This window comes from Oncorhynchus keta, chromosome 35, assembly GCF_023373465.1.
Source record: "Oncorhynchus keta strain PuntledgeMale-10-30-2019 chromosome 35, Oket_V2, whole genome shotgun sequence".
Lineage (NCBI taxonomy): Eukaryota > Metazoa > Chordata > Actinopteri > Salmoniformes > Salmonidae > Oncorhynchus > Oncorhynchus keta.
Genome location: NC_068455.1, coordinates 47,727,361 through 47,754,990, shown reverse-complemented (window position 1 = coordinate 47,754,990; position 27,630 = coordinate 47,727,361). Strand labels below are relative to the sequence as shown.

The following is a 27,630-nucleotide window of genomic DNA, read 5'->3' as shown; positions in this document are numbered from 1 at the left end:
GGGACCTTCAATGCTGAAGACATTTTTTGGTACCCTTCTCCAGATCTGTGCCTCGACACAATCCTGTTTCGGATAATTCCTTCGACCTCATGGCTTGGTTTTCGCTCTGACATGCACTGTCAACTGTGGGACCTTACACAGACATGTGTGTGCCTTTCCAAATAATGTCCAATCAATTGAATTTACCACAGGTGGATTCCAATCAAGTTGTAGAAACATGTCAAGGATGATCAATGGAAACAGGATGCACCCAAGCGCAATTTTGAGTCTCATAGCAAAGGGTCTGAAAACTAATGTAAATAAGGTATTTCTGTAGAGTATATATATATAAAAAAATATATGGCATTTAGCAGACGCTTTTATCCAAAGCGACTTACAGTCATGTGTGCATACATATTTTTAATACATTTGCAAAAAAATCTAAAAACCTGTTTTCGCTTTGTCATGGGGTATTGGGTAGATTGACGAGATAAAAAAAGATTACATTTTGTTTAGAATAAGACTATAATGTAAAAGAAAAATGGAAAATTAACTTTTAACACGGCACACATGTCAATTGAAATGCATTCCAGGTGACTACCTCATGAAGCTGATTGAGCGAATGCCAAGAGTGTGCAAAGCTGTCATCAAGGCAAATGGTGGCTACTTTGAAGAATGTAAAATGTAACATTTTGATTTGTTTAACAATTCTTTGGTTACTACATGATTCCATATGTGTTATTTCATAGTTTTGATGTCTTTACTTTTATTCTACAATGTAGAGAATTGTACAAATAAAGAAAAACCTTGGAATGAGAAAGGTGTGCCCAAACTTTTGACTGGTAATATATATATATATACATATATACACACACACACAGTGGGGCAAAAACTTATTTAGTCAGCCACCAATTGTGCAAGTTCTCCCACTTAAAAAGATGAGGCCTGTAATTTTCATCATAAGTACACTTCAACTATGACAGACAAAATGAGAAAAAAATCCAGACAATCACATTTTAGGATTTTTAATGAATGAATTTGCAGATTATGGTGGAAAATAAGTATATATCTCAACGTCAACAGCGAAGAGGCGACTCCGGCATGCTGGCCTTCTAGGCAGAAATGCAAAGATAATGCCATATCTCAGACTGGCCAATAAAAAGAAAAGCTAAAGATGGGAAAAAGAACACCAGACACTGGACAGAGGAACTCTGCCGAGAAGGCCAGCTTCCCAGGGTCGCCTCTTCACTGTTGACGTTGAGACTGTTGTTTTGTGGGTACTATTTAATGAAGCTGCCAGTTGAGGACTTGTGAGGCTTCTGTTTCTCAAACTAGACACTCTTAATGTACTTGTCCTCTTGCTCAGTTGCGCATCGGGGCCTTCCACGCTTCTTTTCTGGTTAGAGCCAGTTTGCTCTGTTCTGTGAAGGGAATAGTACACAGCGTTGTATAAGATCTTCAGTTTCTTGGCAATTTCTCGCATGGAGTAGCCTTCCTTTCTTCTGAAACTTGTCAGTCTATTCTGGTTCTGAGAAATTGTTTCTGGCCATTTTGATCTGTAATCGAACCCACAAATGCTGACAAATGCTGATGCTCCAGATACTCAAATAGTCTAAAGAAGGACAGTTTTACTGCTTCTTTAATCAGGACAACAGTTTTCAGCTGTGCTTACATAATTGCAAAAGGTTTTTCTAATGATCAATTAGCCTTTTAAACTGAAAAACTTGGATTAGCTAACACAACGTGCCATTGGAACACAGGAGTGATGGTTGCTGATAATGGGCCTCTGTACACCTATGTAGATATTCCATAAAAAAACAGCCATTTCCAGCTACAATGTTAATGTTGTAAATTACTAATGTCTACACTGTATTTCTGATAAATTTGATGTTACTTTAAATGGAGAAAAATAATAGCTTTTCTTTCAATAACAAGGACATTTCTAAGTGACCCCAAACTTTTGAACGGTAGTATATATATGTTATTGCTCGACTAAAACAATCTCGGTCGACCAACAGCCGGACAACCAAATAATCGTCCAGTCGACTAATTGGGCCCAACAATATACACATAGTTTCACCACCCAAAACATCACATGTGTTGGTGAGTCATAACCACAGGTTAAATTGTTCACAGCACAACAAACAGCTGGGTAGATGATAGTCACCCCTAGTCATTCACCAAAGCAGGAGTCAATGCACCTTCAGGTGGGGAATGTGATGTTCCCACGTTCAGTGAAGGGGAGAAAATAGAGAGAATCTGGGGACACTGCAAGTATAAGTGGATGGGCAAGCTAAGTGGATGATTTAAGCCAAGGTTAGACTAGGACACCATGTTTGAGACTATATGGGATAAGAAAAGGCAAAGATATATCAGATTTGGAGTCCAGCCAATGTCAGATTCTATGGAAGCACAGGGATGAGTTTAGCAAACACACTAAGATATTAACTTAAGAGACACATTTCAATGATGGGGAAAAAGTAAACATTGAGGAAGAATCTAGAGAAGATGGGGATGATGATAGGATAAGGCCGAGGAGAGAATGACTGAGGCAACAGATACAGTAGACAGTTTACTAATTTATTCAATATTAGAAGGGATTCATTTTACACAATGACTCAACGTCATAGAGAGCAACAGTAATGGAGCCTTTTTGGAGGCACTAATAGAGGCGAAGTCCGCCATGGCTTGATGGCCAAAGCCTATGGGGAAATTCATGTTTAAAAAAAAAGTTTAGGGGGGATAAACGTCAAAAATAAGGTCTGTGGTAAACGAAGGCTAAGGAGATCTTATATGTTTTGATTTATGAGATAATCTCCATCAGCTAATGTTAACTCAGTGAATTTTGAAGCATTTTCTAATCAAAACAAGTAAAAAGCTAACGATGCACTAACATGTAAAAAATAAATAAAACTACACCTCTGGTCGCTTGCCTTTGAAGTCCAGCTAACAGGCTTAGTGTACCATATCAGACAGACCCAAAGCCTCTTCTGGACAACATCGCTTAGGAACCCATAAAACTAGCACCTTCCCACTGAAGAGATATGGTTCCAGCCTGGAGCAAAACAATATACCATCCTTGTGTTTTCTTTCAAGCTGCTAAGCAGAAAGCTAGTGTTTTTATTTTGTATTTATTAAGGATCCCCATTACCTGCTGCCAAGGCAGTCAAAATTCTTCCTGGGGTCCAGCAACATTAAGGCAGTTATATACAATTTGAAATATTACATGACATTTCATAACACTTTTTACAACACATTAAGTGTGTTCTCTCAGGCCACTACTCTACCAGCACATATCTACAATACAAGAATCCATGTGTACGTGTGTGTAGAGTGTGTCTCTGATTACAGTGGGGCAAAAAAGTATTTAGTCAGCCTCCAATTGTGCAAGTTCTCCCACTTAAAAATACGAGAGAGGCCTGTAATTTTCATCATAGGTACACTTCAACTATGACAGACAAAATGAAAAAAAAAAATCAGAAAATCACATTGTAGGATATTTTATGAATTTATTTGCAAATTATGGTGGAAAATAAGTATTTGGTCACCTACAACAAGGAAGATTTCTGGCTCTCATAGACCTGTAACTTCTTATTTAAGAGGCTCCTCTGTCCTCCACTCGTTACCTGTATTAATGGCACCTGTTTGAACTTGTTATCATTACATTTACATTTAAGTCATTTAGCAGACGCTCTTATCCAGAGCGACTTACAAATTGTTGCATTCACCTTATGACATCCAGTAGAACAGTCACTTTACAATAGTGCATCTAAATCTTAAAGGGGGGGGTGAGAAGGATTACTTATCCTATCCTAGGTATTCCTTAAAGAGGTGGGGTTTCAGGTGTCTCCGGAAGGTGGTAATTGACTCCGCTGTCCTGGCGTCGTGAGGGAGTGTGTTCCACCATTGGGGAGCCAGAGCAGCGAACAGTTTTGACTGGGCTGAGCGGGAACTGTACTTCCTCAGTGGTAGGGAGGCGAGCAGGCCAGAGGTGGATGAACGCAGTGCCCTTGTTTGGGTGTAGGGCCTGATCAGAGCCTGGAGGTACTGAGGTGCCGTTCCCCTCACAGCTCCGTAGGCAAGCACCATGGTCTTGTAGCGGATGCGAGCTTCAACTGGAAGCCAGTGGAGAGAGCGGAGGAGCGGGGTGACGTGAGAGAACTTGGGAAGGTTCAACACCAGACGGGCTGCGGCGTTCTGGATGAGTTGTAGGGGTTTAATGGCACAGGCAGGGAGCCCAGCCAACAGCGAGTTGCAGTAATCCAGACGGGAGATGACAAGTGCCTGGATTAGGACCTGCGCCGCTTCCTGTGTGAGGCTGGGTCGTACTCTGCGGATGTTGTAGAGCATGAACCTTATCAGTATAAAAGACACCTGTCCACAACCTTAAACAGTCACACTCCAAACTCCACTATGGCCAAGACCAAAGAGCTGTCAAAGGACACCAGAAACAAAATTGTAGACCTGCACCAGGCTGGGAAGACTGAATCTGCAATAGGTAAGCAGCTTGGTTTGAAGAAATCAACTGTGGGAGCAATTATTAGGAAATGGAAGACATACAAGACCACTGATAATCTCCCTCGATCTGTGGCTCCACGCAAGATCTCACCCCGTGGGGTCAAAATGATCACAAGAACGGTGAGCAAAAATCCCAGAACCACACGGGGGGACCTAGTGAATGACCTGCAGAGAACTGGGACCAAAGTAACAAAGCCTACCATCAGTAACACACTACGCTGCCAGGGACTCAAATCCTGCAGTGCCAGACGTGTCCCCCTGCTTAAGCCAGTACATGTCCAGGCCCGTCTGAAGTTTGCTAGAGAGCATTTGGATGATCCAGAAGAAGATTGGGAGAATGTCATATGGTCAGATGAAACCAAAATATAACTTTTTGGTAAAAACTCAACTCTTTGTGTTTGGAGGACAAAGAATGCTAAGTTGCATCCAAAGAACACCATACCTACTGTGAAGCATGGGGGTGGAAACATCATGCTTTGGGGCTGTTTTTCTGCAAAGGGACCAGGACGACTGATCCGTGTAAAGGAAAGAATGAATGGGGCCACGTATCGTGCGATTTTGAGTGAAAACCTCCTTCCATCAGCAAGGGCATTGAAGATGAAACGTGGCTGGGTCTTTCAGAATGACAAAGATCCCAAACACACTGCCCGGGCAACGAAGGAGTGGCTTCGTAAGAAGCATTTCAAGGTCCTGGAGTGGCCTAGCCAGTCTCCAGATCAACCCCATAGAAAATCTTTGGAGGGAGTTGAAAGTCTGTGTTGCCCAGCAACAGCCCCAAAACATCACTGCTCTCGAGGAGATCTGCGTGGAGGAATGGGCCAAAATACCAGCAACAGGGTGTGAAAACCTTGTGAAGACTTATAGAAAACATTTGACCTCTGTCATTGCCAACAAAGGGTATATAACAAAGTATTGAGATAAACTTTTGTTATTGACCAAATACTTATTTCCCACCATAATTTGCAAATAAATTAATTTAAAATACTACAATGTGATTTTCTGGAGAAAAAAAAATCTAATTTTGTCTGTCATAGTTGAAGTGTACCTATGATGAAAATTACAGGCCTCTCTCATATTTTTAAGTGGGAGAACTTGCACAATTGGTGGCTGACTAAATACTTTTTTTGCCCCACTGTATGTGTATGTTTAAGCCTGTGTCTGTCTGTGAGTGTCTTTTCACAGTGTCCACTGTTCCATAAGGTGTATTTTTATCAGTTTTTTAAAATCTGATTCTATTGCGTGCATCAGTTACCTGATGTGGAATAGAGTTTCATGTAGCCATGGATCTATGTAGTACTGTGCACCTCCCATGGTCTGTTCTTGACTTGGTGATTGTGAAGAGACCTTTGGTGGCATGTCTTGTGGGGTATGCATGCGTGCCCAAGCTGTGTGCTAGTAGTTGAAACAGACACCTCGGTGCATTCAGCATGTCAACACTTCTTTCAAAAACAATTAGTGATGAAGTCAATCTCTCCTCCACTTTGAGCCATAAGCAAATTACATGCATATTATTAATGTTAGCTCTCCGTGTATATTTAAGGGCCATATCGATATGTAATATCAGGTCTAAATAGCAGAAATTAGCACTGGCTCACCAGAAGCCGCTAGATCGAGAGGCTAACCTCTGAGGAGAGGGCGAATTCACACGCTGGTCAGATTAAAAACGGCTATTGCTGGCTTGTTTGATTGTCATTGCATTACTATTGCTTGAGCGAGGGGGTTACTAGGGTGGATATTGGGATGAGGGGCTTCTTCTGTTCGACTGCACTGTAAGTGGAGCCATCTTCATGGTCTTCTGTCTGTGGCCCGGGAGCATTGGGATGGTCAAAATGACCATGAAATCACTTGGCTACATAGCTGATGCACGCTGGACTGTCCATTAATCACGGTACTCCATTCTGCTTGTTTGTTTTATCTGTCGGCCCCGTTGCCTAGTCAATGCCATTTTACCTGCTGTTGTTATGCTAGCTGATAAGCTGTTGTCTCACCCACTGTTTTAGCTAGCTTTCCCAATTCAACACCTGTGATTACTGTATGCCTCGCTGTATGTCTCTCTCAAATGTCAATATGCCTTGTATACTGTTGCTCAGGTTAGTTATCATTGTTTTAGTTCACTATGGAGCCCCTAGTCCCACTCCTCATACCTCCTTTGTCCCACCTCCCACATATGCGGTGACCTCACCCATTACAACCAGCATGTCCAGAGATAAAACCTCTCTCATCATCACCCACTGCCTGGGCTTACCTCCGCCGTACCCGCACCCCACCATACCCCTGTCTGTGCATTATGCCCTGAATATATTCTACCATGCCCAGAAACCTGCTCCTCTTATTCTCTGTCCCCAACGCTCTAGGCGACCAGTTTTGATAGCCTTTAGCCGCACCCTCATACGACTCCTTCTCTGTTCCGCGGGTGATGTAGAGGTAAACCCAGGCCCTGCATGTCCCCAGGCACCCTCATTTGTTGACTTCTGTGATCGAAAAAGCCTTGGTTTCATGCATGTCAACATCAGAAGCCTCCTCCCTAAGTTTGTTTTACTCACTGCTTTAGCACACTCTGCTAACCCTGATGTCCTTGCCGTGTCTGAATCCTGGCTCAGGAAGGCCACCAAAAATTCAGAGATTTCCATACCCAACTATAACATCTTCCGTCAAGATAGAACTGCCAAAGGGGGAGGAGTTGCAGTCTACTGCAGAGATAGCCTGTAAAGTAATGTCATACTTTCCAGGTCCATACCCAAACAGTTCGAACTACTAATTCTGAAAATTACTCTCTCCAGAAATAAGTCTCTCACTGTTGCCGCCTGCTATCGACCCCCCTTTGCTCCCAGCTGTGCCCTGGACACCATTTAGCTTCAGAGTTTGTTCTGTTAGGTGACCTAACAGAACAAACTCTTAACACCCCGGCAGTCCTACAATCTAAGCTAGATGCCCTCAATCTCACACAAATTATCAAGGAACCCACCAGGTACAACCCTAACTCTGTAAGCAAGGGCACCCTCATAGACGTCATCCTGACCAACTGGCCCTCCAATTACACCTCCGCTGTCTTCAACCAGGATCTCAGCGACCTCATTGCCTGTATCCGCTACGGTGCCGCAGTCAAACGACCACCCCTCATCACTGTCAAACGCTCCCTAAAACACTTCTGTGAGCAGGCCTTTCTAATCGACCTGGCCCGGGTATCCTGGAAGGACATTGACCTCATCCCGTCAGTTGAGGATGCCTGGTCATTCTTTAAGAGTAACTTCCTCACCATTTTAGATAAGCATGCTCCGTTCAAAAAATGCAGAACTAAGAATAGATACAGCCCTTGGTTCACTCCAGACCTGACTGCCCTCGACCAGCACAAAAACATCCTGTGGCGGACTGCAATAGCATCGAACAGTCCCTGGGATATGCAACTGTTCAGGGAAGTCAGGAACCAATAAACGCAGTCAGTCAGGAAAGCTAAGGCCAGCTTCTTCATGCAGAAGTTTGCATCCTGTAGCTCCAACTCCAAAAAGTTCTGGGACACTGTGAAGTCCATGGAGAACAAGAGCACCTCCTCCCAGCTGCCCACTGCACTGAGGCTAGGGAACACGGTCACCACCGCCAAATCCATGATTATCGAAAACTTCAACAAGCATTTCTCAACGGCTGACCATGCCTTCCGCCTGGCTACTCCTACCTCGGCCAACAGCTCCGGCCCCCCCGCAGCTCCTCGCCCAAGCCTCTCCAGGTTCTCCTTTACCCAAATCCAGATAGCAGATGTTCTGAAAGAGCTGCAAAACCTGAACCCGTATAAATCAGCTGGGCTTGACAATCTGGACCCTCTATTTCTGAAACTATCCGCCGCCATTGTCGCAACCCCTATTACCAGCCTGTTCAACCTCTCTTTCATATCGTCTGAGATCCCCAAGGATTGGAAAGCTTCCGCAGTCATCCCCCTCTTCAAAGGGGGAGACACCCTGGACCCAAACTGTTACAGACCTATATCCATTCTGCCCTGCCTATCTAAGGTCTTCGAAAGCCAAGTCAACAAACAGGTCACTGACCATCTCGAATCCCACCGTACCTTCTCCGCTATGCAATCTGGTTTCTGAGCCGGTCACGGGTGCACCTCAGCCACACTCAAGGTACTAAACGACATCATAACCGCCATAGATAAAAGACAGTACTGTGCAGCCGTCTTCATCGACCTTGCCAAGGCTTTCGACTCTGTCAATCACCATATTCTTATCGGCAGACTCAGTAGCCTCGGTTTTTCGGATGACTGCCTTGCCTGGTTCACCAATTACTTTGCAGACAGAGTTCAGTGTGTCAAATCGGAGGGCATGCTGTCCGGTCCTCTGGCAGTCTCTATGGGGGTGCCACAGGGTTCAATTCTCGGGCCGACTCTTTTCTCTGTATTTATCAATGATGTTGCTCTTGCTGCGGGCGATACCCTGATCCACCTCTACGCAGACGACACCATTCTATATACCTTCGGCCCGTCATTGGACACTGTGCTATCTAACCTCCAAACGAGCTTCAATGCCATACAACACTCCTTCCGTGGCCTCCAACTGCTCTTAAACGCTAGTAAAACCAAATGCATGCTTTTCAACCGATCGCTGCCTGCACCCGCATGCCCGACTAGCATCACCACACTGGATGGTTCCGACCTTGAATATGTGGACGCCTATAAGTACCTAGGTGTCTGGCTAGACTGCAAACTCTCCTTCCAGACCCATATCAAACATCTCCAATCGAATATCAAATCAAAAGTCGGCTTTCTATTCCGCAACAAAGCCTCCTTCACTCACGCTGCCAAGCTTACCCTAGTAAAACTGACTATCCTACCGATCCTCGACTTCGGCGATGTCATCTACAAAATTGCTTCCAACACTCTACTCAGCAAACTGGATGCAGTTTATCACAGTGCCATCCGTTTTGTCACTAAAGCACCTTATACTACCCACCACTGCGACTTGTATGCTCTAGTTGGCTGGCCCTCGCTACATATTCGTCGCCAGACCCACTGGCTCCAGGTCATCTACAAGGCCATGCTAGGTAAAGCTCAGCCTTATCTCAATTCACTGGTCACGATGGCAACACCCATCCATAGCACGCGCTCCAGCAGGTGTATCTCACTGATCATCCCCAAAGCCAACACCTCATTCAGCCGCCTTTCGTTCCAGTACTCTGCTGCCTGTGACTGGAACGAATTGCAAAAATCGCTGAAGTTGGAGACTTTTATCTCCCTCACCAACTTCAAACATCAGCTATCTGAGCAGCTTACCGATCGCTGCAGCTGTACATAATCTATTGGTGAATAGCCCACCCATTTTCACCTACCTCATCCCCACAGTTTTATTTATTTACTTTTCTGCTCTTTTGCACACCAATATCTCTACCTGTACATGATCATCTGATCATTTATCACTCCAGTGTTAATCTGCAATATTATTCGCCTACCTCCTCATGCCTTTTGCACACATTGTATATAGACTCCCCTTTTTTTCTACTGTGTTATTGACTTAATTGTTAATTGTTTACTCCATGTGTAACTCTGTGTTGTCTGTTCACACTGCTATAAAAATGGTATCCAGAATTCCATCTGACTCTGGGGAAGTACTGCACACAAAGGGCCTCATTACTAAAGTCCCGAAGTATACCTTTAAGGATGGGATATTGTCAGCTCTGAGAGGGAGAAGGGCAGTGAAAATGAGCTATGGGAAAGAGAAAGTCAGAAAAAGAGAGGAATAGGAGAAAGAGAGAAAAAGGCCAAGAAAGACGTTTGCAAGGCAAACATGTAGATCGAATCCAGTTCATCAGGAGATGGGGCATAAACTAGGCCAGATGGAACTAATCCCGTGGAGGCATGTAGTGTATGTGGGTGGGGGTGCAGGGGGCCCTGAAGGATCTCGCCTGAGATTCCAACTTTGGAAACCCCTGACGTTCGGCCGGGGGTTGGGGGAGGCAAGTGTGTGTGTGGGTGGCAGGGGGTAAAAGGCGAGGGTGTTAGGGTTAGCGATCACCGTGGGAGGCATCGATCTGTTTCTCTGAGGGAAGCAGGGGGTGCCTGTGACCTTTAAGAAAGGGGGTCATATGGGGGTCAGTGAACAGGAGCCGCTGCTTCTTTGCCGTGTGTACTCCACCTCCACCCTCCTTCGGCAGTGGGTGATATTCTGCCCTTCTCTTCCTTTCAACAAGCTTCTGTCCTACACTGAAGGAAGAACTCTTCCATCTGTCTTTTCCTTTCACCGAAGGAGAAAACGTGAGCTTCTGCCCTTCACTGAAGCAAAGATTTTCTTCCTTCACTGAAGCATTCCCTTCCTTTCACTAAAGGAGTGGAAGAGACCAAGTGTCTAGGGAAGAGTGGTATGAACCTAAAGGTTTGGTTAGTTCAAAAGACTGTATGAACATGGCTACCAGTCAGTAAAACGCAAATAGCTAGTATGTTATTCAAACACAACCTGCGGCAACAAATGCATTGAGCACATAGGCAGGAAAGGAGAATGACTACAAAGTCAGTCAACTCAACCGAGAAATGGTACGTTTTGGTACCTACTGGAGAGCTCTTCTTTCGTTACACCCATTCAGCACCGTTCACACCCTTTTAAGCGTTAGCCCCAACCATCTGGGCTTTCGTAAACTCAGAGCTTTGTCAGATTGGCCGTTCGTAAATTCAGCGCGTTTCGCTCTCGGAGCACACACTGGATGTTGGCAACAATTTAATTACGCTTTTTTTGCCAATGTTTACTGACACCGGCCATATTCAACCGGTGTTATGCAGTTCTACTACGTGATATCTTTCAAAAAAGCCACATTAGAAAGGATTATCAAAACATACTGACCAGCTCATATTATAGACAGAACCGCACCACATGGCAGACCAATCCGAACTCATCTCCCGGCATGTCCAGCCCACTCATTATTTCAGCCAATCATGGATGGCAGGAAGGTTGCTCACTTTTTCCATGACTAAACCAACTAGGCTCGTAATTTAACAATTGTATTAATATTTACAGATGGCATACAAGTTTGTTATTAAGGTACATGAATTTCACATGTTCCAGAAGGCATTTCTGCCAAAAAACACACAAAAAAATAAAACGTTTACGTTCAAATGGCACTCCTGTGAAGTAGTGAAGCGCGACATACATCACAGTGGCACATTTCTTTTTTAAATATTCAAGCTCTGTCAAGTTGGTTATTGATAGACATACATTTTGAAGTCTTGGCATAGATTTAAGCTGATTTAGTTATCAAAATTATAACTAGGCTACTCAAAAACATTCCATGTCGTCGTCTTGTGTATATTTGGCCTTGTGTTTTAGGTTATTGTCCTGCTGAAAGGTGAATTTGTCTCACAGTGTCTGTTGGAAAGTAGACTGAACCAGGTTTTCCTCTCGGATTTTGCCAATGCTTAGCTCTATTCCGTTTATTTATCAGTACAACCAAGAATGACTTTCGCGAAGCGGATCCTGTGTTCTGCCTTTCACCCAGGACAACGGAATGGATCCCAGCCGGCAACCCAAAAAAACTACTTCGTAAAAGGGGGAAACAAAGCGGTCTTCTGGTCAGACTCCGGAGACGGGCACATCGTGCACCACTCTCGAGCATTCTTCTTCCCAATGTCCAGTCTCTTGACAACAAGGTTGATGAAATCCGAGCAAGAGTAGCATTCCAGAGGGACATCAGAGATTGTAACGTTCTTTGCTTCACGGAAACATGGCTCACTGGAGAGACGCTATCGGAGTCGGTGCAGCCAGCTGGTTTCTCAACGCATCGTGCCGACAGAAACAAACCTCTTTCTGGTAAGAAGAGGGTCGGGGGCGTATGCTTCATGGTTAACGAGACGTGGTGTGGCCACAACAACATACAGGAACTCAAGTCCTTCTGTTCACCTGATTTAGAATTCCTCACAATCAAATGTCGACCGCATTATCTACCAAGGGAATTCTCTTGGATTATAATCACAGCCATATATATTCCCCCCCAAGCAGACACATCGATGGCTCTGAACGAACTTTATTTGACTCTTTGCAAACTGGAATCCATATATCCTGATGCTGCATTCATTGTAGCTGGGGATTTTAACAAGGCTAATCTGAAAACAAGACTCCCTAAATTGTATCAGCATATCGATTGCGCAACCAGGGCTGGAAAAACCTTGGACCATTGCTATTCTAACTTCCGCGACGCATATAAGGCCCTGCCCCGCTCTCCTTTCGGAAAAGCTGACCACGACTCTATTTTGTTGATCCCTGTCTACAGACAGAAACTAAAACAAGAAGCTCCCACGCTGAGGTCTGTTCAACGCTGGTCCGACCAAGCTGATTCCACACTCCAAGACTGCTTCCATCACGTGGACTGGGATATGTTTCGTATTGCATCAAACAACAATATTGACGAATACGCTGATTCGGTGAGCGAGTTCATTAGAACGTGCGTTGAAGATGTCGTCCCCATAGCAACGATTAAAACATTCCCAAACCAGAAACCGTGGATTGATGGCAGCATTTGCGTGAAACTGAAAGCGCGAACCACTGCTTTTAATCAGGGCAAGGTGACCGGAAACATGACCGAATACAAACAGTGTAGCTATTCCCTCCGCAAGGCAATCAAACAAGCTAAGCGTCAGTATAGAGACAAAGTAGAATCTCAATTCAACGGCTCAGATACAAGAGGTATGTGGCAGGGTCTACAGTCAATCACGGATTACAAAAAGAAAACCAGCCCCGTCACGGACAAGGATGTCTTGCTCCCAGGCAGACAAAATCACTTTTTTGCCCGCTTTGAGGACAATACAGTGCCACGGCCACGGCCCGCAACCAAAACATGCGGACTCTCCTTCACTGCAGCCGACGTGAGGAAAACATTTAAACGTGTCAACCCTCGCAAGGCTGCAGGCCCGGACGGCATTCCCAGCCGCGCCCTCAGAGCATGCGCAGACCAGCTGGCTGGTGTGTTTACGGGCATATTCAATCAATCCCTACCTCGGAGTGTGGTGTCAGGAAAATAACCTCACACTCAACGTCAACAAAACTAAGGAGATGATTGTGGACTTCAGGAAACAGCAGAGGGAACACCCCCCTATCCACATCGATGGAACAGTAGTGGAGAGGGTAGTAAGTTTTAAGTTCCTCGGCGTACACATCACAGACAAACTGAATTGGTCCACCCACACAGACAGCATCGTGAAGAAGGCGCAGCAGCGTCTCTTCAACCTCAGGAGACTGAAGAAATTTGGCTTGTCACCAAAAGCACTCACAAACTTCTATAGATGCACAATCGAGAGCATCCTGTCAGGCTGTATCACCGCCTGGTACGGCAACTGCTCCACCCACAACCGTAAGGCTCTGCAGAGGGTAGTGAGGTCTGCACAACGCATCACCGGGGGCAAACTACCTGCCCTCCAGGACACCTACACCACCCGATGTCACAGGAAGGCAATAAAGATCATCAAGGACAACAACCACCCGAGCCACTGCCTGTTCACCCCGCTATCATCCAGAAGGCGAGGTCAGTACAGGTGCATCAACGCTGGGACCAAGAGACTGAAAAACAGCTTCTATCTCAAGGCCATCAGACTGTTAAACAGCCACCACTAACATTGAGTGTCTGCTGCCAACACACTGACTCAACTCCAGCCACTTTAATAATGGGAATTGATGGGAAATTATGTCAAATATATCACTAGCCACTTTAAACAATGCTACCTAATATAACGTTTACGTACCCTAGATTATTCACCTCATATGTATACGTATATACTGTACTCTATATCATCTACTGCATCTTTATGTAATACATGTATCACTAGCCACTAACTATGCCACTTTGTTTACATACTCATCTCATATGTATATACTGTACTCAATACCATCTACTGTATCTTGCCTATGCCGCTCTATACCATCACTCATTCATATATCTTTATGTACATATTCTTTATCCCCTTACACTTGTGTCTATAAGGTAGTAGTTTTGGAATTGTTAGCTAGATTACTTGTTGGTTATTTCTGCATTGTCGGAACTAGAAGCACAGGCATTTCGCTACACTCGCATTAACATCTGCTAACTATGTGTATGTGACGAATAAAATTTGATTTGATTTATTTTATCCTAAAAAAACTCCCAAATCCTTGCCGATGACAAGCATATCCATAACATGATGCAGCCATCACCATGCTTGAAAATATGAAGAGTGGTACTCAGTGATGTTGGATTTGCACTAAACATAACGTTTTGTATTCAGGACATAAAGTGAATTTCTTGCAACATTTTTTGCAGTTTTACTTTAGTGCTTTATGGCAAACAGGATGCATGGTTTGGAAAATATTTTATTCTGTACAGGCTTCCTTCTTTGCACTCTGTCATTTATTGTGGAGTAACTAAAATGTTGTTGATCCAGCCTCAGTTTTCTCCTACCAGAGCCATTAAACTGTTTTAAAGTCACCATTGGCCTGGCCTCATGGTGAAATCCCTGAGCGGTTTCCTTGCTCTCCGGCAACTGAGTTAGGAAGGGAGCCTGCATCTTTGTAGTGACTGGTTGTATTGATACACAATCCAAAGTGTAATTAATACCTCCACAATGCTCAAAAGGATATTAAATGGACTGTATTTTTACTCATCTACAAATAGGTGCCCTTCTTTGCGAGTTATTAGAAAACCTTCCTGTGGTTGAATCTGTTTGAAATTCATTACAAATAATTATATGTTTGTGGTTCAGAGATGAGGTAGTCACTGAAAAACCATGTTAAACACTATTATTGCACACAGAGTGAGACGATGCAACTTATTATTTAACTTGTCAAGCACATTTTTACTCCTGAACTTATTTAGTCTTGCCATAACAAAGGGGTTTTATACTTATTGACTCAAGACTTTTCAGCTGATTTTTAATTAAACTTTTCACATGTGAGTTCCAAATATCTCTCACGGTCACCCCAGTGTGAGTATTTTTATGTGCGTGATGTCAGATTGCACTCACTGTTCCAAAATCTGATCATTACAGTTAACCCGAGCTGCCCTGAAATCACGCGCTGCCCTGAAATCACACACTGCCTGCAAATTATCTATAGGCTATGTTTAAAAAAGTAATTCTAACAACAGTTTGAATTAAGGCGTGTTCCGCCTCATAAATTCACATAGAAGTACACTATTTCACTGTTGTGGACAATTTATCTTTGAGGCTTTACGGAGCTGGACAAACTTCTCTCTTTGACGAGAGAGCCCAAGCACTTTCCCAGTGTCTCCCAAGATCAAGTATGGAGACATGTATGCAGACATTTCCGCATCTCCAGTCAGAACAGAACTTGCAAACGTTTTCCACCTAGCACAACTTCCAGCTGGCGCCTGCATTGTTTGTTTGTTTGTTTGTTTGTTTGTTTGTTTGTTTGTATGTATGTATGTATGTATGTATGTATGTATGTATGTATGTATGTATGTATGTATGTATGTATGTATGTGGGGCGGCAGGGTAGCCTAGTGGTTAGAGTGTTGGACTACTAACCGATAGGTTGCAAGTTCAGATCCCTGAGCTGACAAGGTACAAATCTGTCGTTCTGCCCCTGAACAGGTAGTTAACCCACTGTTCCTAGGCCGTCATTGAAAATAATAATTTGTTCTTAACCTTTTTGGGATAGAGGGCAGCATTTTCACTTTTGGATGAATAGCGTGCCCAGAGTGAACTGCCTCCTACGCTGTCCCAGATGCTAATATATGCATACTATTAATAGTATTGGATAGACTACACTCTGAAGTCTAAAACTGTTTGAATGATGTCTGAGTATAAAACCTCTCGTTCCAATGATTTTGACAAAGGAATTTTCCGGTTGGAACATTATTGATGTTTTATGTTAAAAACATCCTAACGATTGATTCCATACATCGTTTGACATGTTTCTAAAGGACTGTAACGGAACCTTTCGAGTTTTTGTCTGGATGAAATGCTCGCGCCTCATGAAGATGGATTACTGGGCTGAACACGCTAACAACAAGTGGCTATTTGGACATAAATGATGGAACTTTATTGAACAAATCAGTCATTTATTGTCGAACTGGGATTCCTGGGAGTGCATTCTGATGAAGATCATCAAAGGTAAGTGAATATTTATGGTGTTGTTTCTAACTTTGTTGATTCCAAAATGGCGGATATTCCTCTGGCTTTTTTGGGCTCTGAGCGCCGTTCTCAGATTATGCTTTTTCGCAAAGTTTTTTGTGATTCCTATCTTTGGCTGGAAAAATGGCTGTGTTTTTTCAACTTGGCTCTGACCTAACATAATCATATGTTGTGGTTTAGCTGTAAAGCATTTTTGAAATCGGACATGATGGGTAGATTAACAATATGTTTATCTTTCATTTGCTGTATTGGACTTGTTAATATGTGAAAGTTACATATTTAAAAAAAATCTGTTTGAATTTCGCGGACTGCCTTTTCAGCGCAATGTTGTCGAGCTAGAAAGGTTAACTGACTTGCCTCGTTAAATAAAGGTATTTTTTTTTATTTTTATGTATGTATCTATGGAGCATAAAGTATTTACTGTTCTATTCACATTTTCAATGTGGCACAGTGGTCTAAGGCTACTACAAACCCTGGTGCGATCCCGGGCTGTGTCACAGCCGGCCGCGACCTGGAAACCCATGAGGCGGCACACAACTGCCCCAGCGTCGTCCAGATTAGGGGAAGGTTTGGCTGGCCGAGATGTCCTTGTCCCATTGTGCTCTAACGTCTCCTGTGGTGGGTCGGACGCATGCACGCTGACTTTGGACGCCAGTTGGCTTTCGGGTTAAGCAGGCAGTGTGTCAAGAAACAGTGCGGCTTGGAAGGGATGTGTTTCGGAGGTGAGTTGCAGCGATGGGACAAGACAAACTACCAATTGGGGAGAAAAAAGTACAAGAACAAAAAAGTACTGGTGACAAATCATGCATTACGATTATTGCATAGATTGTAATAGACACATATGTAAAATACTTTTTGAAAGGTTGTACTGATTATGATGAGCTAATGCTAAGCTAAATGCCAACTACTGTATGGGTGTATGGCATGTTTGCTGACAGCATTCTGGCTGTCAGATCAAAGATGTTATAACAAAATGAGGTGAAGGGAAGGTTCACTCGACTGACTTAGCTTGTAACTACCGTTACTCAGGGTTTCCAGCTCAGAACCCCTTTCCAGGGGGTTTATTTTGATTTAGTTTGGAAACTTATCCTGTGTTTGCTCTCCATTTATTGATAAATCCCCCATTATAGTAATATTTCCTGCATCATATATCCCCATGATAGCGTCCCTCATTTCTACCCCCCATGGAATTGAAATCCCCCACAGATTATATGAACACCACCACAAACCCACCTAAAATTGTTTTACCCAAATCGAGCAAACCTGTTCAGCTTTCGCGCTACAGTTAGGCTAGACAGTAGGCTCCTATTTGGGGTAATAATCTGTGAGGTGATAACATTTTATTTGCTTTGTGATTTGTCAAAAACGGTAAACGACTTGTCAAGTGCTCCGGTTCCTGTATATACTGTAACAAGTACATCAAAGATTTGTAATATGCTGAAAAGTGGTCAAACTAACTTAATATATTTCGGGAAATGGACGCAGCAATCTGTTTGGCATTCTGGGATTAGGGGGTTTTAGCATGTCAAACAACCAAACATGGCTGCCACCATAAATAATGTACCTGCTGTTAGCTTAGCTGAGACACATCTCTTTTCTAAACAATATTACATTTCTCTCTTGTGCTCAACAGAGATATTGTACATTGTAAACAAGTCGAGCTGTTAAGTCGCTAGCCTTTTTTTGTTTTGTTTGTTTTGTTAGCGCAACCTTTTGTTTAGACTGCTTTATGGAATGGGTTTGGTTGTGGGATGTGTTCCGTATGATGCTTGGATGATGATGTTCGCATTTATCTTTTACAATAAAAGGTGAATTTGAGGAATAAAGTTGCGCAATTTTAGAACATGCTTAGAATACAACAGGTGTACAACAGTGAAATGCTTACTTACAAGCCCTTAACCAACAATGCAGTTCAAGAAATAGAGTTAAGAAAATATTTGCTAAATAAACTAAATATAAAAAGTAACACAATAAAATAACAATAACGAGGCTATATACAGGGTTATAGGTTAGTCGAGGTAATTTGTACACGTAGGTAGATATTAGAGTGACAATGTAAAGATAATAACAGAGTAGCAGCAGCGTTCCGGGAGGGGGGTCAGTGTAAATAGTCCGGGTGGCCAGTTGATCAATTGTTCAGCAGTCTTATGGCTTGGGGGTAGAAGCTGTTAAGGAGCCTTTTGGACCTAGGCCCTCCGGTACCACTTACCATGAGGTAGCAGAGAGAACAGTCTATGACTAGGTTGGCTGGAGTCTTTGACAATTTTTTGGGCTTTCCTTTGACACCGCCTAGTACATAGGTCCTGGATGGCAGGAAGCTTGGCCCCAGCGATGTACTGGGCCGCATGCACTACACTCTGTAGCGACTTACGGTCGGATGCCAAGGAGATGCCATACCAGGTGGTGATGCAACCAGTCAGGTTGCGCTTTATGGTGCAGCTGTAAAACTTTTTGAGGATCTGGGGACCTATGCCAAATCTTTTCAGTCTCCTGAGGGGGGTGTGAACAGTCTTCACGACTGTTTTGGTGTGTGTGAACCATGATAGTTTGTTGGTGATGTGGACACCAAGAAACTTGAAACTCTCGACCCGCCTCACTACAGCCCCTTTTCCTGTAGTCCACGATCAGCTCCTTTGTCTTGCTCATGTTGAAGGAGAGGTTGTTGTCCTGGCACCACACTGACAGTTCTCTGACCTCCTCCCTATAGGCGGTCTCATTGTTGTTGGTGATCAGGCCTACCACTGTGTTGTCGTCAGCAAACTTAATGGTGTTGGAGTCGTGCTTGGCCACGCAGTCGTGGGTGAACAGGGAGTACAGGAGTGGACTAAGCATGCACCCCTGAGGGGCCCCCGTGTTGAGGATCAGCGTGGCAGATGTGTTGTTGCCTACCCTTACCACCTGGGGACGTCCGTCAGAAAGTCCAGGATCCAGTTGCAGAGGGAGGTGTTTAGTCCCAGGGTCCTTAGCTTAGTGATGAGCTTTGTGGGCACTATGTTGTTGAACATTGAGCTGTAGTCAATGAACAGCATACTCACATTGGTGTTCCTTTTGTCCAGTTGGGATAGGGAAGTGTGGAGTGCGATTGAGATTGCGTCATCTGTGAATCTGTTGGGGCGGTATGCGAATTTGAGTGGGTCTAGGGTTTCTGGAGACTGGCTGAAGCAGATCGTTAATCATGTGCAAACAAATTCAGCGCCAGTTCATCAGCATCATAGGCATGCAGTGATATTACTCATCAGATGGCCTACACCTACTTCAGTGATACGATTAGCTGAGATTAAATGGCAGAATGTGTGTCACAGCGCTGATGTCCTGATGACGCAATGCTCCAAAACAATCTGAGTAATATCACACTTGATAAAGATAGGTCACTGGAACTCATGTAAACCGAATCGTACATATCTTTACAATAAATATGCACTTGTGCACATATGCACTTCCCTTCTCCGTACAATAAGGAGATTTTCAACAATTTCAAGTGGGAAATGTTTCCTATTTGTGCACACACTGTAAAAGATGCTGATATGCAGTAGATATGCCTGTGGATGTATGCAAAGAGAGACCAACATGGCTCTGCGAGTGGGGGAGAGATGGAGAACGAGAAGGCAGTGAAAGAGAGTAGGAGAAATCAAATAAGGAGAGCAAGTACATGAGAGAGCAAGTCACACAAAAAAGGAAGAGACTGAAAGGGGAAGGGGAAAGGAGATACCTAGTCAGTTGCACAACTGAATGCATTCAACCAAAATGTGTCTTCCACATTTAACCCCTCTGAATCAGATTTAGGAGGGGGAGCAGACAACGAGAAATGAGAGGTAGAGAGAGAGAGCGAGCAGGTCACAAGAAAATGATAAGGAGAGAGAGGGGGAAGGGAGAGAGAAGAGAAAGGTCAGGCCTCTCACAGTGGTGGTGCTACCTTGCCTGTGCTCTGGTGCCACTACTCGTGTCACAACAAGGAAGGGATAGGAGAAGGCACCTGGTGCCACTGTTCCAGGGCGCCTTTCTGACAACACGTCCGTCACTGTCACAGCGGGGTTGCTGTTGCTACAAGTGACAGGTCAGGCTGTGGCACTACCGTGGATCCATGGTGTAGGTGAAGTCATTCGGTAATTTTCTTTAAAACATCAAACTCCTCATCCGCTTTAAAGGCACACACAAAGAAACAGCCAGAAAGTCATCCTCTTTCACACCTTATGCCCTTTGCATGCCAGCCGTGCCATGGAAAAACAATGAGGGCATTGTCCTGGCCCAAAGCTTTTCTTGAGTTCCAGGCTTTACAGTACCTTTTAGCCTCAGTGTTTGCTTGCCTCATAAGAGTGCCAACTGAAGGGTGTGGACGGTACATAGTTACAAAAGAAGGTGCCACAAATTGATATTTACAGAACATAATTGATGGGGTTTCAGGCAGGCTTCTTTAAACCTGCTTCTGTTGGCTATATTTGGTGTTAGGACAGAGCTACACGATTAGCCTTCTCTGGACAAACATGTCTTAACATGTACCGGAATGGGTAGTTTAATGGATATGCTTGTTTCTTTGGTCCTGTCGGGATCGGCTTGTACCAGTGTGTGCTTAAACTTCAAACCCTCAGAACCGGTTGTGACCTCACTCTGGCATTTGCTTCCATAGTTCATTCGCTTTCAAGTTGTTTCAACTTGATTTATGGGGTATAACGAAATAGATGATGTATGTCGTGCCATAGCAGGAGACTGCAAAGCTGGAACAAGGTTCACAAATTTCCTCCCTACATTACAAACACAGGTATTTTATAGTGCTCTCTGGAATTAGGACTTTGTTTTCTTACAATAGCTGCTATAAGCAAAATTATTTTCCATGCAACTGCGAAGGTGGTGCAGTTGGCGACTGTAGGAAAGTAACGTGGGGTAGACACCTGGATACACCCTTTTATTACACAGCTCGACCTCAAAATACCTGCACAATCAACTTTCCTTATTTGCTTAAGGTGCCTCCCTCTTGTAGGTTAGACCAGACTGCATTCAGTTGGTCTGGCTGGAAGACAAAGGTTTTCATTGTCCCAGTCAAAACTCTTATCAATGTCTAGCCGTGACTACAATGAATTCTATAGGAATCACGTCAAGGGATATCAAATGGAAGAGTATGCATTCACAGTAGTTGCTCTTTGTAATGTTACTCATTGGCTACATTCCAATGCTAATATTAGCATACTACTTAGCATGCTCAATAAATTACCTCATTATATCTAAAGGTTTCATCAACCTTATAGGTAGGGGCAGATGACAATGTAACTTGTGGAGATAATCATTCAACTGCCAATTAAACCAATTCCTCAACTTTTTGGTTTGGGTGCTTTTTGCAGAGACATTCACTCTCTCTTTACTTTTCCATGCATCTACCCCTCTCACCCTTTCACACTTTCTCTTCAAATCCCTCCACCTCTCCCTCTGGTTAATTTGCCTAAACATTTGCTCCAGCTGCGCATTATTTTATTTATTTTACCTTTATTTTACTAGGCAAGTCAGTTAAGAACAAAATCTTATTTTCAATGACGCCCTAGGAACAGTGGGTTAACTGCCTGTTCAGGGGCAGAACGCCAGATTTGTACCTTGTCGGCTCTGGGATTCGAACTTGCAACCTTTCGGTTACTAGTCCAATGCTCTAACCACTAGGCTACCCTGCCGCCCCATCATCAACTTTTCCTTGACTGTGTGTGTGTCGCTCAAGCATCCACTTTCAGTTTAGTATTTAGTATTTTATTTGGATCCACATTATCTGCCGTCAAGGCATCTGCTACTCTTCCTGTGGTCCAAACAGCAACAAAACACCACAACAAAACAATAGTCTACATCATAAATAATAGTGTATAGTGCACAAGACATTGTGCACTATACAAATTTACACTGCTCCACCATTACACATTTACTATATAAAATGCACAATAGCACAGAAATACAATATTATAATGTTTGGGTGTGTATAGTGTGTTGGTGTATGTGAGTCTCTTTGTTGTGCCATGAGGTGTTGTTTTATCTGTTGTTTTTTTAAAATCTGATTTTACTGCTTGCTTGAGTTACCTGATGTGGATGAGAATTCCATGTAGTCATGGCTCTACTCAGCCTGGTCTCATAGACTAGACGTAACATAGCAAAAGTAAATTTGAGACACTGAAATTAGTATATGTTACGTTACGCTTGGTATGGGTACAAAAGACAGAAGGTTACTTCATTCTGAAATCTGCAGGTCGTGGGAGACCCTATGACGCCCAACTTCTTGTGTAGCGTTTTCACGTTGAACGAAAACAAGGGGGTTCAGCCCTGAGCCACCGTAGGCTGGCCTTCTAGGATAGGTGTGTCTTTGCGTTAATCCTGCCTACTGCAATGACCCTGCTGCCCCGGGGCTGGAGAGGAAGTGAATGTCACTTGCAACCTAATGTTATACAGTGGCAAGAAAAGTATGTGAACCCTTTGGAATTACCTGGAAACATAGTGTGCTTAAACAAATAACACACAAATTATTGTATTTTAATTGTCTGTATTGAATACATCATTTAAACATTCATGTAGGTTGTAAAAAGTATGTGAGGCTAATGACTTCTCCAAAGACTAATTGCAGTCGGGAATCAGCTAACCTGGAGTCCAATCAATGAGACGAGATTGGAGATGTTGGTTAGAGCTGCCTTGCCCTATAAAACACACTCACAAAATTTGAGTTTGCTATTCACAAGAAGCATTGCCTGATGTGAACCATGCATTGAACAAAAGAGATCTCAGAAGACCTAAGATGAAGAATTGTTGACTTGCATAAAGCTGGAAAGTTTTACAAAAGTATCTCTAAAAGCCTTGATGTTCATCAGTCAAATTATCTATAAACGGAGAAAGTTCAGCACTGTTGCTACTCTCCCTAGGAGTGGGCGTCCTGCAAAGATGACTGCAAGAGCACAGCGCATAATGCTCAATGAGGTTAATTAAGAAGAATCCTAGAGTGTCAGCTAAAGACTTACAGACATCTCTGGAACATGCTAACATCTCTGTTGATGAGTCTGCGATACATAAAACACTAAACAAGAATGGTGTTCATGGGAGGACAACATGGAAGAAGCCACTGCGGTCCAAAAAAAAAACATTGCTGAAGTTTGCAAAAGTGTATCTGGATGTTCCACAGCGCTACTGGCAAAATATTCTGTAGACAGATTAAACTACAGCTGAGTTGTTTAGAAGGAACACACAACACTATGTGTGGAGAAAAAAATGCACAGCACACCAACATCAAAACCTCATCCCAACTCTAAAGTATGGTAGAAAGAGCATCATGGTTCTGGGGACGTTTTGCTGCCTCAGGGCCTGGACAGCTTGCTATCATCGAAGAAATAAATAATTCTCAAGTTTATCAAGACATTTTGCAGGAGATTGTTAGGCTATCTGTCCTCGAATTGAAGCGCAACAGAAGTTGGGTGATGCAACAGGACAACGACCCAAAACACAGAAGTAAATCAACAACAGAATGTCTTCAACAGAAGAAAATACGCATTCTGGAGTGGCCCAGTTAGAGTCCTGACCTCAACCTGATTGAGATACTGTGTCATGACAAATATTGCTGAACTGAAACAGTTTTGTAAAGAGGAATGGTCCAAAATTCCTCCTGACCGTTGTGCAAGCTTGATCTGCAACTACAGAAATTGTTTGGTTGAGGTTATTGCTGCCAAAGGAGGGTCAACCAATTATTAAATCCAAGGGTTCACATGCTTTTTCCACACGGCACTGTGAATGTTTACACTGTGTGTTCAGTAAAGACTAAAAAATGCATAGTTGTTTGTGTGTTATTAATTTAAGCAGACTGTTTGCTTATTGTTGTGACCTAGATGAAGATCAGATCAAATGTTATGACCAGTTTATGCAGAAATCCAGGTATTTCCAAAGGGTTCACATATTTTGTCTTGCCACTATAGCTGCCAGAAACAAACAGAGCAGACAAAGCCAACAAGAATCATTCCCTGTTTTTGGATCTGAATGAACTCGACTCAAAAGAGAAAAATAAGTGAGAAAAAGACTGAACAATCCATAAACCAGATAAACATTTGAATGAATTTTGAAAAGGTAGACGAGTGAAATGGCCACCGTTCTCATGGACTGGTAACATTAGGTAAGTGTTGGGTTGTGTTTTTTAACCTGCTAGCTATAAGTATATTTAATGTTCAAGCAAGCTAGCTAGCTAGCTAGCTAATATCTTCTGTATTCAGACTGTTTTGTACTCAAAGGAATTGAACGCTAGCATCATGTAGCTACACTTCATAAACCCTACAAGATGCCCAATGCTTTTATTTGATTTAACTAATATTAGCAAGCTAAAGCTAGATATGCAGATTGTTGACATGATAGTGTTTCCTTTCTAGATGATAATGCTAGCTAGGTGGTCAACAGCATTAGCTGTAACATCAGACAAACATGTATTTCCCAGGGAGATTCTGGTGGAGACGATCTTATTGAAGCAACCTGAGGTTGTGATTGAGGGAACCTGAGCCTGTACAAGTTGTGGTTGTGCAAACCCCAACACTGAAAGAGAGAAGAAATGCTATATGAATTTTCTGCTATGCTTTGTGATTCAATAATTATTGTGGTGGTAATCGGCCAAAATAGATAGTTACGTTTTCCTGTTCAGCACATTGCCTGCCTATATAGAGCATTGATTCCTACCTAATGTTTCCTACCCACCAGAATGAATACCCAGTGTGGTCAGTCAAGTAAACAATGGCTCATCTGCATAACATATTGGTGGCAGAGTATGTGAGCGAAGCGAGGAGGGGAGATTGCCCAATTTGACTGGAGCGTGGAGTGAGATTCCCAAAGGATGGAGCGTCGGCCTTCTCGCCCACTCCAATTTCGCCCCAGTAGCACTCACTTCACGAGCTCAGGCTAGTAGCACTCACTTCACGAGCTCAGGCTATTAGCTCTCACTTCACGAGCTCAGGCTCGTAGCTCTCACTTCACGAGCTCAGGCTAGTAGCTCTCACTTCACGAGCTCAGGCTAGTAGCACTCACGTCACGAGCTCAGGGCATGCCCGAAACAGCATGCATTTGTAGTCTACTTGTGTGCTGCTATCTACTGCTTCCTGCTTCAGCTACTGTCATGGAGTTAAATTAAAGTGATTTACAAAGAAGAGGACCAAGAGCAAGAGAGAGAGTGCGATGATGTAGTGTTCACAACTAAATAATCATTATAGAATCTGAAAAGACACATCTGGAAAGCATGATGGTGTACTTACTACGTGCACATGATAAAAGAAAGGAATGAGGTGGGTAGATTGCTACAATGACACACTTAGTTAAGTATTTATAAACAAAAAATCTGATCTCTTAAACATTTAGTTCATTTTTGTTCTATTATCTATACAATAGGCCATAATTGATTTTGGCCCAATAGGCCTGGCATATTTTCATGTTCAAGGAGCTTTGTTTTGATTGAGTTATTTTGCCTTAACACTTTTAGGCCTACCTATACAAAACTGTTAAAACAACACTGGATCTCTGCCCAGCCTGGCAAGAGTGGCCAAAGGTGTGTTTAGCATCCCCAGTGACTCTGCGAGTGTGTGGAAGGTATTATCCGCTGCTGGCCTGCTCTCCAGTCACCATCAATTGAGCCTGAAGCCACAGACTGACAAAATGAATTCAAAGGCACTAATAAGCCATTTTTTGTTTAATTTGTATTTAATTCCAAATAAGTCCACCTAGATGCAACATTTATAGACTATAATGATTTACTACAACAAAATGTTGTTTAAATGCTGAGCTCTTTAAGTCCCTACCAGCCTATTGTGTCGCACTCGCAAATGCTTCAATGTACTTCTTTGTAGTCTATAGCATTGAAATAATATAGTCTAAATAATACATTTTTGTTCCTTCTTAGGATCCCTGTCTGGCTCCTGACCTATTTAGAGTGTTTACTGTATATGCTGTTTAATATGACATGTAGCCTATTTAAATGATGTTCGCATCTTACATGAACCTTTTCATGTTTATTCAAATACTTTTCACTTAAATCCAGGTGGTTTGGTTTCAATACTTCCAAACCAAATGGTGGATCCAGGTAGTCACAAAAATACATGGGTGTTGGTCAAATTGTGATTTTAATGAATGGAATGAATTTGCAGCTGCAGTTTTTTCCCCGTGAGCTCGGAGCGACTTTTAACGGAGCATTTGGAAAGGACATGGAGTGCCGGAGCGGTGCGCAAGCATGTGCGATAAGCGGGATTTCCAACCACTCAACTCCGCTCACATGTTCTGATTGGTGGACAATGGGCCATCAAGTCATAGGATGTGCCATTAGCATTTTACAGCACAACACCACATATTTCATCCATATTATGTTATCAACTTTTATTTGGCTTATGCACAGGACACTGGGGTGTATACAGTAATATGACATTGCAATGTACCGTGTTCTATTGATGTAACAATTTGTTATATGTTTTCCCACAGTGCCAACAACCCCTACAGACTCAGACATTGGAGTGTCCAGGATTTACTTGACTATGTGTCCAGGTTGCTCAATATAGTACTGTGCGTTTCACAGGCTCTGTTCGGCACTGTGAAGAGAGCCCTAGTGGCATGTCTTGTGGGCTATTTATAGGTGTCTGAGCTGTGTGTTAGCTATTTGAACAGACAGTTTGGTGCTTTCAACGCATCAATAGCTCTCACAAAGACAAGTAGTGATGCAGTCAATCTCTCCTCTAATTTGAGCCAGGAGAGATTGACAGCACTCACTTCACGAGCTCAGGCTAGTAGCACTCACTTCACGAGCTCAGGCTAGTAGCTGTGAGGACAGATGTTCTTAATGTTTTGTATATTTTACTTCACCTTTATTTAATCAGGTAGCCTAGTTGAGAACAAGTTTACAACTGCGACCTGGCCAAGATAAAGCAAAGCACTGCGACACAAACAACAACACAGAGTTACATGGAATAAACAAGCGTACAGTCAATAACACAATAGGAAAAAAAGAAAGTCTATATACAGTGTGTGCAAATGGCATGAGGAGGTATGGCAATAAATAGGCCATAGTAGTAAGGTAA

At 43.1% G+C, this 27,630-nt stretch overlaps 1 protein-coding gene across 1 annotated transcript in view; it reads right to left on the bottom strand.

Annotated features, from left to right (window-relative positions):
- The window catches only part of babam2 (BRISC and BRCA1 A complex member 2), a 183,674-nt gene that overhangs the window by 52,552 nt on the left and 103,492 nt on the right, over window positions 1–27,630 (bottom strand). The gene's annotated exons all lie outside the window — the stretch shown is intronic.